This window comes from Fundulus heteroclitus, unplaced genomic scaffold, assembly GCF_011125445.2.
Source record: "Fundulus heteroclitus isolate FHET01 unplaced genomic scaffold, MU-UCD_Fhet_4.1 scaffold_323, whole genome shotgun sequence".
Classification (NCBI taxonomy): domain Eukaryota; kingdom Metazoa; phylum Chordata; class Actinopteri; order Cyprinodontiformes; family Fundulidae; genus Fundulus; species Fundulus heteroclitus.
In genome coordinates, this window is record NW_023396733.1 from 52,232 (window position 1) to 64,781 (window position 12,550).

At 43.3% G+C, this 12,550-nt stretch overlaps 1 protein-coding gene across 1 annotated transcript in view; it reads left to right on the top strand.

The window, feature by feature from the left end:
- LOC118559592 (protein NLRC3-like) overlaps positions 1–12,550 on the top strand; it is a 53,686-nt gene that overhangs the window by 26,111 nt on the left and 15,025 nt on the right. The window lies entirely within an intron of this gene.

The following is a 12,550-nucleotide window of genomic DNA, read 5'->3' on the forward strand; positions in this document are numbered from 1 at the left end:
CTGCCCAGAACCCTCAATGTCTAAGTGGGAGAGGAGGTGAAGGGAGCCGTCCGAGGTGAGGCCCACACAACATAAGCCCCCCCCCAGATGTCTTCCCCCCACCCCACCATGGCCTATATGAGTGTGCGATGTGAAAAATGTTTGAAGTGAAAGTGTCTAAGATGCATGATAAAATTGGGGAGAGGGGCGTCACCAGAAAGTGGCAACCTCCAGTAACGCCCCCTCCCCCAGGACCTACATGTGTGGCGGCGTGATGGAGCAGGCAGAGGGAGGAGTCCGGGGATGGGGAGCAAATGACTGGGAAGCCAACCCAGGGAGCCAGCTCCCCTACTGACTCCAATAGGCACCCCCGCTCCCCGAAAGCCCCACCTAGAGAAGGGGGCCTCGCCAGCGGCACCACCGTAGCCCGGGGGCCAGGGAGAGGCCGCAGGGCCCGCCAGCCAACCACCCACCAGGACCAACACCTCAGCCCCCCCCAGCCCACCCACCAAGCCTACTTAAACTAAATAAATAAATAAATAAATAAATAAATATATATAATAATAATAATAATAATAATAATAATAATAATAATAATAAGAGGGGGGGACCCTGGCCAGCCGGCCCGCACGAGCCACCCCAACCCCACCCCCCAGGCGAAACCCGCACCGGTAGACGACACGGACCAGGACCGGGACAGGGGGCCAGACACAAGCCCACCAGAACGTCAACCCCCCCCCCCCCCAACCCCCCCCCCCCCACCCGTGGATTTAATCCCTCCCCAACACTAACGTTCAAACAACTCACCATACATTCGACAGTAGACATCCAGGCTGGGTAGATCCCTACTCCCCCTCCTTTCCCCCTCCCCCCACTGGCAGAGTGCCCTTCCAATAAAGGAGAAGAGCATCTGCCCAGAGGTGTTAATGACCATGCCCCCCTACCAGCTCAACGGGCCCCGAGGCCCCCCAGCGCACCAGAGGCCCCGTGCAGGGGCGGACACCCGGGCGCGCGCCGGCCCACACCAAAAGCGGCACACCCCCCGGAACCGGAACCCCCGAGGCCCCGCCGGGGCCCGCGCCCGAGGGCGGCGCGCCCCAGGGACCCCAGACCCCCAGACCCACCCCGGCCCCACCCAGCGGCAGCACAGCTACCAGGTCAGTAACCCACGTCCGTCAACACGCAGCTCCCAAAGAGCGCCGCAAGCGGCTGCTGTAGGCCACCCGTAGGCCTCCCAAACTCCTCCCAGATGGGGGCAACAGACCCCGGAGCCGGATCCACCAGGCGCCCTACTCCAAGTGCCCCCAGGGCCCCAGGAACCCCTCCATCCAGCCACTGCGCCCTGCAGGAAGCAACCCACCGCCCCCTATTCCACTAAGTGATGGTGTTGATCAGAGGAGCCCAAAGAGACCAATCAGATGTGGAAGCAGATGCTGTCTCTAGATTAATATGATCCAACAAAAGATCTCTATACTGATTGATACTGAGATTTTGTTTACTTTTCCAATTCATGAGGATAGTTTTCTTTGCGATGCATAAAGCAGTAAAAACCATGTAAACTATTTCTTTTTTCAGAGGACTTTCCTCAAAATTACCGAGCAGGCAAACTGATGGGGATGGTGTAATTTTACAGCTCAAGCACCTTGATAAGTCCTTACATATCTGTGTCCAGAACCTCTGGACTGGTGTGCATAACCATAACGCATGAAAATAATTATCAGGATGATTGCCTATGCAGTGTGGGCAGATATTAGATTGTGCCAGACCCATCTTGAATAATCTTTGTCCTGTGTAATGTACTATGTGAAGGATTTTGTATTGTATTAGTTGTAAGTTGGTGTTTCTAGTCAATTTGAAAGTTCTTAGACATGTCTGAGCCCAGAAATTTTGTTCAAAGGTGCCTGATAAATCTTTTTCCCACTTCATTATAGGAAGAGATATCGAATCATCTATTTTAGTCAGTGTCCTGTATGATTTAGACAGTAGTTTGGGGGGGGGGTTAAATCTAAGAACTCTATTATATTAGTTGGGACTTGTAAACCACCATTAATATGCTTATATTTATTTTTAATTATAGATGTAAGTTGTTCATATTCCAAGAATTTATTTTTACTAATGCCATATTGCATATTTAGTTTAGCAAAATTGATGAACTCGGTTCCGTCAAGTAGATGTTCCAGATATTTAATACCTTTATTCTTCCAGTATGTAAAGTTTATCATTTTATTATTTTGTAGGATATCAGGGTTATTCCAGATAGGTGTACGACTGCATGGGATAAGGGATGACTTTGTCATTTTGAGGAACTCCCACCATGCTGTCAGAGTAGAACTAATATTGATATATTTGAAGCATGTATGCCGTTTTATATTTGAGCTTATAAACGGCAGATCTGAAATCATGATATTATTGCACATTTCCTGTTCTATATCTAACCAAGGCTCATCTAAAAGACTATTTTTTATCCATTTAGAGATGTATTGTAGCCTATTTGCTAAGTAATAGTTATGGAAGTTAGGCAGATCTAATCCTCCCCTGTCTTTAGTCTTCTGTATTGTCTTTAAGCTAGAACGTGGGGGTTTATCTTTCCAAAGAAATCTAGAAATGGCAGAGTCTAGAGATTTAAACCAGTCAGATGATGGTTTATTGGGGACCATTGAAAATAAATAATTAATTCTAGGTAGGACCATCATTTTTATTGAAGCTACCCTACCCATAAGTGTGATTGGAAGCGATTTCCATCTTTCAAGGTCCTCTTCTATCCTGTTTAAAAGTGGGGCATGGTTAAGTTTAAGTAAATCTGTTAATTTATTCGACACAGTAATACCTAAATATTTAATATTTCCTGATTGCATTTGTAAATTTAGGGAGTTTTCGAGAGAGCAATTAATTGACAGTACCGTAGATTTAGACCAGTTTAACGAGTAATCTGATACTTTGGAGAAAGATTCTAGTATTCTAATTACTTGTAAAAGAGAATTATTTGAATGCTGGAGATAAAGTAATACATCATCCGCGTACAGACTAATCTTGTGCTCTATTTTCATGCATTTTATACCTTTTACAGCTTTTGTTTGTCTGATTGTTGCTGCTAGAGGTTCTATAAAGATGGCAAAAAGTGATGGAGAAAGAGGGCATCCTTGCCTGGTGCCCCTCTGTAGACAAAAACTGGAAGATATTTGATTATTTGTCCTGACACAGGCTGTTGGAGAATTGTATAGAATTTTTAACCAGTTTATGAATAAATCGCCAAAACCGAATTTATGAAGAGTAGCGAATAAAAATTTCCAATTTACTCTATCAAATGCTTTTTCTGCGTCTAAAGACAATATATTGGTTTTAATGTTTTTACTGTAGGAATAATCAATTAAATTAAGTAATCGCGTGTATTTGTGGATGACTGCCTTCCTCTGATGAAACCAGTTTGATCTGGATGTATTATGAGAGGAGTTACTTTGTCTAATCTTTTTGCTAAAGCTTTACAGATTATCTTAATATCCACATTAATTAAGGATATGGGACGATAACTAGTGGGCAACACAGGATCTTTGTCTGGCTTGAGCAGAAGGCTGATGGTGGCAGAGTTCATATTAGCTGGAAATCTACCTTTTTCCTGTATTTCCTGCAACATTCTGTGGAACGTTGGGGCTAGAATATTCCAGAACTCTTTATAAAACTCAGTGGGGAATCCATCTGGACCTGGAGCCTTTTTATTAGGCATGCTTTTAAGAGCTTCCTGGGTTTCAGCTGTTGTCAGTGGGGAATCCAGTGTCATTCTTTGGTTATCTGATAATTTAGGAAGTGTAATTTTATCCAGAAATTGCTTAATATCCTTCTCTGATGGATTTATCTGTGGTGTGTATAAAGATTTGTAGAAATCGCGGAAGGTATTATTTATACACTCTGGTTCACTTACTGTATTACCAGTTGAATCTGTAACTGCAAATATAGTAGTTTTCTCCTTATTTATTTTAAGCTGATTAGCTAGAAAGCTTCCTGACTTATTGCCATGTTCAAAATTTTCTATTCGGAGTCTTTGTATTAGAAATCTATTTTGCTTTTCAATATATTGGTTTAGTTCTAATTTTACTTCACGGATTTTACCTAACTTCCCTTCTTCTTGAGATAAATCTAGTAACTTAAGTTTTTCTTCTAATTCCTGAATCTTTTTGTTTTCTTTTTTCTTTTTATGAGATGAGAAAGAAATTATTTTACCTCTCATCACTGCTTTTCCAGCTTCCCACAATATCGATGCCGATGTACCTGGTTGATCATTGTATTCTAAGTATGAAGCCCACTGTTCTTTAATGAATTTTATAAATTCTTCATCTTTAAGCAGTGATGTATTAAATCTCCAGCTTTTGTTTTGTGTGGTTATTTTTTTATTAATTAAGGTGAGAGTAACAGGAGCGTGATCACTGATAGCAATAGGATGAATTACCGTCTCTGAAACGACCGACAGCAGTGAGCTACTTATAAGAAAGTAGTCCAGACGAGAGTACGAATGGTGAACATTTGAGAAAAAAGTATATTCTTTACTAATAGGATGAAGAGAACGCCATGCATCGCAAAGACCAAAATCACTCATGTATTGTTTGACTACATTTACTGACTGCCAACTACGCTGAGTCCCTGTTTTATTCAACCTGTCTATATCGTTATTTAAACCAAAGTTGAAGTCACCTCCTATAATTAGTGAACAATCCCCGTGTTTTGAAAGTGCAAGGAAGAATTGGTGGAAAAAAGAGGGGTCATCAACATTTGGACCATATATACTGACAATACATAGCTTCTGGTTATGGATAGCTATTTTAATTATTATGTATCTACCTTCAGGATCTATAGTTTTATCTAATATTTTAAAACTAACGCTTTTGTGGATTAAGATTGCTACACCTCTCTGTCTAGAGTTATAGCAGGCCGCAAACACATTAGGGAACTCAGGTGAATTAAGCTCACTTGCATTTGTAGCTGATTTGTGGGTTTCTTGCAATAATACAACATCTGCCTTTAATCTAGTAAGCTGGTTAATGATCTTCATTTTTTTCTCTCTGGTGCCAGCCCCATGCACATTCCATGTCACAAACTTTACATTCGCCATAGATGTGAGTGAGAAGTTAGAAGGTGCATGCCCTTGAGAAAATAGTCATACATAGACCCAGGTAGCATCATATGATGTGCTTGTGATTGACTGATGTTCAGGAAAGAAGCAGACAGATAAGATAGAAATACACAAAAAAATAAAAAAGTGCAAAGAGTAAGAGAGTGTGTAAAGGGATAAACCATAGCCCGTGCCTTCTGTACCCAACCGTGAACACCAACCATACCAACGTGCTCTTTAGCTGTGCGTGTATTTAATTTATCACCGTGTACAGATCTGTACGTCTTATTTATTTATTTATTTTATTTATTTATTTTAAATCATTGAAACATGCTTTAAGTCCACCTGTGGTGTAACTAATAAAGCCAAGGGGTGATCTTCTGATCCCTGAACAACTGTCCATTAATATAAAGTCTGTCAACCGATATGGTGGCTTTAACGCCGTCCATCATGTATTTCTTCCTGATTGGGAACAGCACTCGCCTGCGATCTAGGATTTTTTTAGGAAACTGATCATTAACACTAAAGTCTGTCCCTCTCAGTTCCCTGCCGCAACTTCTAACGAATTATTTTTGTTTATAATGCTCAAATTTAGCTATGATCGGGCGAGGACGGGTTTTGTCGGGTTTCTTACCTCCGAGCCGGTGGACTCGATGAAAAGTGATGTTTTTTACCTGATCCGCCGGGATTTTTAGCTTCTGCTGGAGAAAGTTCCGGACCGTTTCTTCTGCTATCTCTCCCTGCTGCTCCTGAATACCTGCAAAGACGAGATTATCTCTCATACTTCGCGACTGTATGTCCAGAATGGATTCCTTCATTTTCTTATTTTCGCCGGAAAGCTGGATAATCCCTTCGGTCAGCTCCGTAACCTTCCCCCTCAGCGCGTCGTTCTCCGCGGCCATAGCTGTTAGCTGGGCTTGGCTAAACTCCACCGACTCCCTTAGGGACTGAAACTCTCTGTGTAGAACCTCTACCAAGGCGAGACGCGCGTCAAGGCTGGTAAGCTTCTTGTCGATGGATTCCAAGATGTCGCTGAAGTTCCTGTCTGGGGACAAAGTGGAAGAAGAAGCACTGGTGGAATTAGAACGAGTGCGCTTAAGTGACGGTGTGCTAGCAGCTGTAGGCTTCTGGGCCTTCCCCATCACGATGCTATCAAAACACTCGTCCAGGTAGCACTCCAGGCTCGTCACGGTCTCTTCGTCCAGTTTGTTCCCTCGTAGAAAATAAGACAGTTGTAAATGTTTGGGCTTTAACTTTGTATTATTTTTAGTTATTGGTTCGTTCTTACCTTAGCTTGTTTGATTTGAATTACATGAACGCCTCCATTATACTTACGCACTCGCTCTCGCGAGATCTCAGCCGCTCATCTCCGATCTGAGACCTGATTTTTGATAAGAAGATCCTTGAAAGAGGAGAGACCCCTGCCCGACCAGAGCTTGAAGGCAGGATCCGAAAGGCCTGGGTTAAAGCAGGGATTATGACACAAAGGGGCATAAAACGACAGGTCTGGAAGTTTCAAGACCCTCTTTATTTGTGTCAAAATTTTGACTGAGTTCCTAAGAATGAAGTCAGACGAAAGCCTCTTGAGGGAGATATCTGGTTTAGAGAATAATATTGCTGGTAACGAAGCAGAAGTTAGCAGCAACAAGTTATGGGATTCAATCTGAGGCCAGCCAGGGAGAGGGACGGGAGGAGTCCCCGCCTCGGCAGTGCCTGACGACCAAAATGTCCAAGCCCTTGCATTGCAGGCCCAGTAGTAGTGCCGAAATATCGGAAGGCCAAAGCCACCCTCCCCTCTGGCTTTCTGCAAATGTGCCTTAGAGATTCGAGAAGGTTTGTATGCCCAAATGAATGGTATAATAATTGAATCCAAAGTTTTAAAAAAAGAAGAAGGAATAAAAATTGGGATATTTTGAAATAGATAAATAAATTTAGGAAGTACAACCAGTTTGATAATATTTATACGACCAATTAATGAGAGTGGGAGTAACCGCCAACTGTCGATCCAATTCTTTAGCTTAGAGAGCAACTCTAAATAATTTAATTGGAAAAGTAGCTTGGAGTTTACGGGAATATTGATACCGAGATACATAAAGTGGTCACGGGTGATTTTGAGTGGTAAACTATTCAGGAAACCAGAGTCAAATCCATCAGACAGAGGCACAAAGGCAGACTTAGTCCAGTTGATTGTAAAACCATAGAGTTGTCCAAAGCTCTGCAGCATATCAAGAAGCGGTGGAAGAGGCTCTCGCGTCACGCAGCGTCAGGACTACATCATCTGCATATAAACCTATGACATGTTCAGATGTACCACATGTAATACCTGTGATAAGTGGATTAGACCTGATGGCAAAAGCCAAGGGTTCCAAAGCCAGTGCAAAAAGCATGGGAGACAAGCAGCAGCCCTGCCTAGTGCCATGTTTCAGCAGAAAGGGAGGTGATCTATCTCTATTGGTCACCACCTGTGACCTGGGATGAGCGTAAAGCATTTCTATCAGAGACAGAAAACCCGTGCCAAAGCCAAACCCTCTGAGAGCAGCGAACATGTATCCCCACTCCACCTGATCAAAAGCCTGCTGGGCATCCAAAGATATAATAGCTGAGTTGGGAAGAGCATGAGAGTATATAATGTTAAGTAGTCGTCTTGTGTTGGAGAAAGAGAATCTTTCCGGAATGAATCAAGATTGATCTGGATGTACCAAAGCACTGATGTGGGGTGACAATCGGTTAGCTAAGACCTTAGCAATAATCTTCTGGTCAGAGTCGAGCAGGCTCAGGGGGCGATATGATGCCATATTGGTAGGGTCTCTGTCCTTTTTAAGTTAAAGACAAATATTGGCATCATATAGAGACTCAGGAAAATGCCCAACCTCCAAGGAAGACCTGACCATATGCAGTATAAGTGGCGACACCATTTCGATATGGGACTTATAAAAATCGATCCCAAAACCGCCAGGGCCGCATGCCTTACCACCAGGAAGAGAGCGAATCGCTGCCCTTATCTCCTCCAGAGTCACATCACCATCTAGTCCCAGCACGGCGGTATCCGTAAGAGATGGAATGTCCAATGGCTGAATAAAGCGTGTGATATCCTCTGTAGATGCAGTTTTATTGGAAGCATACAGTTTATTGTAATATTGAAAGAAAGTTTTGTTTATTAGCTTTTGATCTGTCAGGAGCTGGCCTGATGGAGTAAGTATCTTATTAATGGCTCGCTCAGCCTGCGTTCCCTTCAACTGCCTGGAAAATATTTTATCTGCCTTGTCCCCCAGTTCAAAATATCTCTGACGCAGCCTCTGGATATCATCCATAACCTGTTCGCCCAAAATGCAGTTATATTCATACTTTAGATTCACCACAGAGGTAAATTTGTGGTCAGAATTGGAGCTGTGGAGTTTGTCTTCCAGTGTGGTTAATTGCTTCTCAATTTCAGCCAGATGATTACGTCTGATTCCTTTAACATTGGATTGGCATGATATAATTTCACCTCTTATCACTACCTTGAAAGATTCCCAGATAGTGGAATCTGAGACAGCGCCATTATCATTGTAGGCCAAAAAGTCTGTGATCTTATTAGAAACAAATTTACAGAAGGAGCTGTCTAAGTTTAAGGAGGGATTAAGTTTCCAATTGTATTGTGTTCTTTGAATATCAAAGTTAAATTCAATTGACAGCAGTGCATGATCAGAGATGAGAATAGGGTGGTAGGTGGATTTGAGAACTCGGGGTAATAAGTTTGAGTCAACCAAAAAATAATCAATTCTTGTTGAGGATTTGTGTACCGAAGAAAAAAAGGAATTTTGGCTCACTGTGGGATGAAGATGCCGCCAGACATCAACCAGATCCAAAGAAGTTGCCAACTTGGTTATGTGGACTGTAACGGCAGGGCAGGTTTAGGAGAAGACCTGTCTAGGACAGGATCGACGTAGCAATTGAAATCACCCTCAACAATGATCCTGTGCCCGCTGTGTTCCGCTACAAGATTAAATACTTTTTTGTAGAAGTCCGGACAGTCACAATTAGGTGCATAGATGTTAAGAAGGGCCAGCGGGACAGAATTAACGTTGCCAGTGATAAGAATGTATCTCCCGCCTGTATCCGACACCTGTGACTCAAATATGAATAGTACAGTTTTATGGATGAGAATGGCCACTCCTCTCGCCCTGGAGGTGAAGTTGGATTGATACACCCACGACACCCATGATGTCCTCAAACGTCTCTGCTCTGCAGGTGAGATATGTGTCTCCTGTAGGAACACAACATCAGCAGACAGATCCTTTAAGTGAGAAAAAAACATGCCCCTCTTGAGTGCCTTACCCATACCCCTGCAGTTCCAGGTGATGAAGGTAATGGGATTCATAGCTGACATGGAAGGAGCACCATTAGAGAACATTCAGAACATTGGACAAAAAGGTGTTGTCTGAGCTGAATAAGGGGGAAAAGAAAAGGAAGAAAGAAAGAGGAAAAAAAGAAGGTAACCCCCCCCCCCACTCACACACATTCTTAAACCCACGTAACCAAACATCACCCACCTCCCACACTGCAGAGAAAAAACAAACAGTGCTTCCCCTTGAGCTAAGGGAGGCTGCTGGGAACTGACCAGAGCAGCACGCTACGAGAACTTCCATCACCACTCCTAGATAGGAAGCAAAAACCCCAGGAATCTCCAAAATACAACAGTACAAATAACACACCTGGACAATACTAAATTTGAGGTTCAGGTATATAAAGACCGCAAGGGGATATACAGACCAGATAATATTCAAGCTAAAGAAAAGTTAAGTTCTTTGTGTGAACCTGGAATAACCTTTGAGAGTATAACATGTAACTGATATATGATTAGGAAAGGGAAAACATAACCAACCATATTGTGCTTTAAGGCACAGGAATATTCAAAGTCCGAACGAGAGAAACCAAGGAGCCTAGGTTGAGACATCTGCTGCGGCAGAGATGGAATCAGTGAAATGTTCAGCCTCTGCTGGAGAGAGAAAAGTCTTGACAATGTTGTTGTATACAACCTGCAGCTTGGCTGGGTAGCGTAGCGTGCACTTATCTCCAGCCTCGGTTAGCTTCTTCCTCACGTTGTTGTAGGCCATCCTTTGTGCCACAACTTAAGCTGTGTAGTCAGGGAAGATGGACACACGGGCTCCGTTGTACATCAGGGGTGAATGCTGGCGGCTGAGTCGCAGAATGTTGGCCACGTCCCTATGGTTGTGAATCTTAGCAATGATAGCTCGTGGTCGCTCCTCGGGTGAAGATTTCGGCCTCAGACTACAGTGAGCGCGGTCAGTCTTGATGGGCTTGACAAAATTATCCTTCCCGAGTACTTCAGGTAGCAGCCGTGAAATAAAGTCAGTGGGGTGACAGTGTTCTACGCCTTCCTTGATGCCAAGCACCCTTACATTGCATCTGCGGGACCGACCTTCCAAATCACTTAGCTTCCCCCGCAACAGGGCGTTGGCTTCCCGGAGCTGATCACAGGAGACTTCGAGGGCAGAGATGCGGCCATCAGCAGACGACATGACTTCATCAATGGTGTCGACTCGGCTCTCTATCTCCCGTTGTTGATTTTGCACGGCAGAAAGAGAAGATTCAATAGCGTTGAAACGACCCTCCATCGTCTATTTTAGATCATCGATACGATTAAAAAGTTTAGCAACTTGCACCCCCTGGGCCATGATAGCACCTAGGATAGCTTTGTTGCTAGCTCCGAAAGTCGGCTAAGCTGTCTCCTTCTGTGCACTGTCCTTCTTCCCGATTTTGAAAAGAAAAGAGTAAAAAAAGTATTCCCTCTATTCAACAATATTGAATAAAGGGCCAGGTGTGTTATGTTAAAAGCGAAGTTTGAGGAGATGACACGGAGCCTCACAAAAAAGCGTCTACTCCATTGCAGCGCTCTAGCGCCCCCCCCCCTCCCCCCAAAATATAAAATTTTTAAACAGTCTTGATGTATCTGCCAAGTTTGGTGAGTTTTTTAATATGATAAAGCCCCCAAAAAGGCCACTCTTTGGGGTGGCAGAATAATAATAAGAAACACTACAGAAACAATAGGCCTTTGCAGTGCTTCGCTGCTCGGGCCTAATTATGCTGTAACTTGATTCTTTTATTAAGCCGTGTAGCTTGATATAACCTCAGGTTTTGGACATATATGTTGCTCACGGGGGTCAAGTGAACGCTGCAGCTTTTCAAGCTCTACGTCTCACTAGTCATTAAGTGACTGTAGAAGAAAACACTATTTGGTAACGTCTGGCACCAGCATAATTTATACTTAATGATAGCGGTGAGGAATCATTGAGGTGGGAGGATTTTCCCCCATTGGTGCGCTGTGTGTCAGAAATAAACAGAGAGGAAAAATGCATCAATAAAGAGTGTAAAGGGCTCCTTTAGAGGGAAGAGGAGGAATGACGGTCTGAGCTGAAGCCCCTTCAGTTACAAGTCCCTTAAAATGACCCTTAAAAGTGGACACCTAAATTACATGTAAGGTAATTATGTGCACCTGAATTCAAGCACAAGGTGACGCATCAACCCCCCCCAGACTAAGTGTTGTTAACGGAGCTCAGAAAGCGTTCATTTAGAGCGGATTTGTCTACAGATACCATGCTACAGACTTCAGCTGAGATGCTTTAGCAGCTCCAAGAGCTACTGGATGATTTTGTGGAGTTGGATTTTATCATCAACCATGATTGATCCTTTAATCATGTTCACCATTAGACTGATTGACTGAAGGTTGTAACTCAGGAAATAATAACTGATTACTGAGTTCCTAATTAAAAGGAAACAGTGATTTTATCAGGTTGCAGCAAACAGAAACAGAGCAAAAGTAAAGCCACCCTCAGCAGCAGCAGCCTGTTGCTCTCCCAGCTCTGTTCTGACCTCTGCAGCACCTTTCACATTGCTATAGCAGACTGCAGCTTTGGGCCCTGAACCAATAACACATAACACACATAAGCCAAACACTGATGCTCACCCACACACAGAACATCAGCCATGGCCTTGTGAAAGAGGGCAAAGTGGAGCCTGGTAGCAGGTGGAGCTTACCTTAAGCTGAGGCGGCCTTCTCCTTTGCCTCCATCTGCAGGTGTGAGTGGCTTTAATGCTCAGAGTGGCTCAGAGCTGATAGGTCTGGCTTTAAAACACAAGAGGCCTTTGCTCCACAATGTTCTCATCCAGCACTACTGACTACATAAAGGAGCTAATCACTTACTTTATGGGATCTAACATGTCAAAGCATTAGGACCACTTTCCTGTTAGTGGAACTTTAAAAAGAATTCAGAGTTCAAGTGTCACATATAAAATACATAATAATGAATAAATAATGAATGGGGTATAAATCTGAAAACATTGTCCACTAATCTACCATTTTAGTGTGTGGTGGCACAAGTGAGTCTAGAGTCAAGACATCTATCAATTTTAATATAATAATGTAGATATGATGATTATTATTATACTCAATGTTCATCATAAAACAAT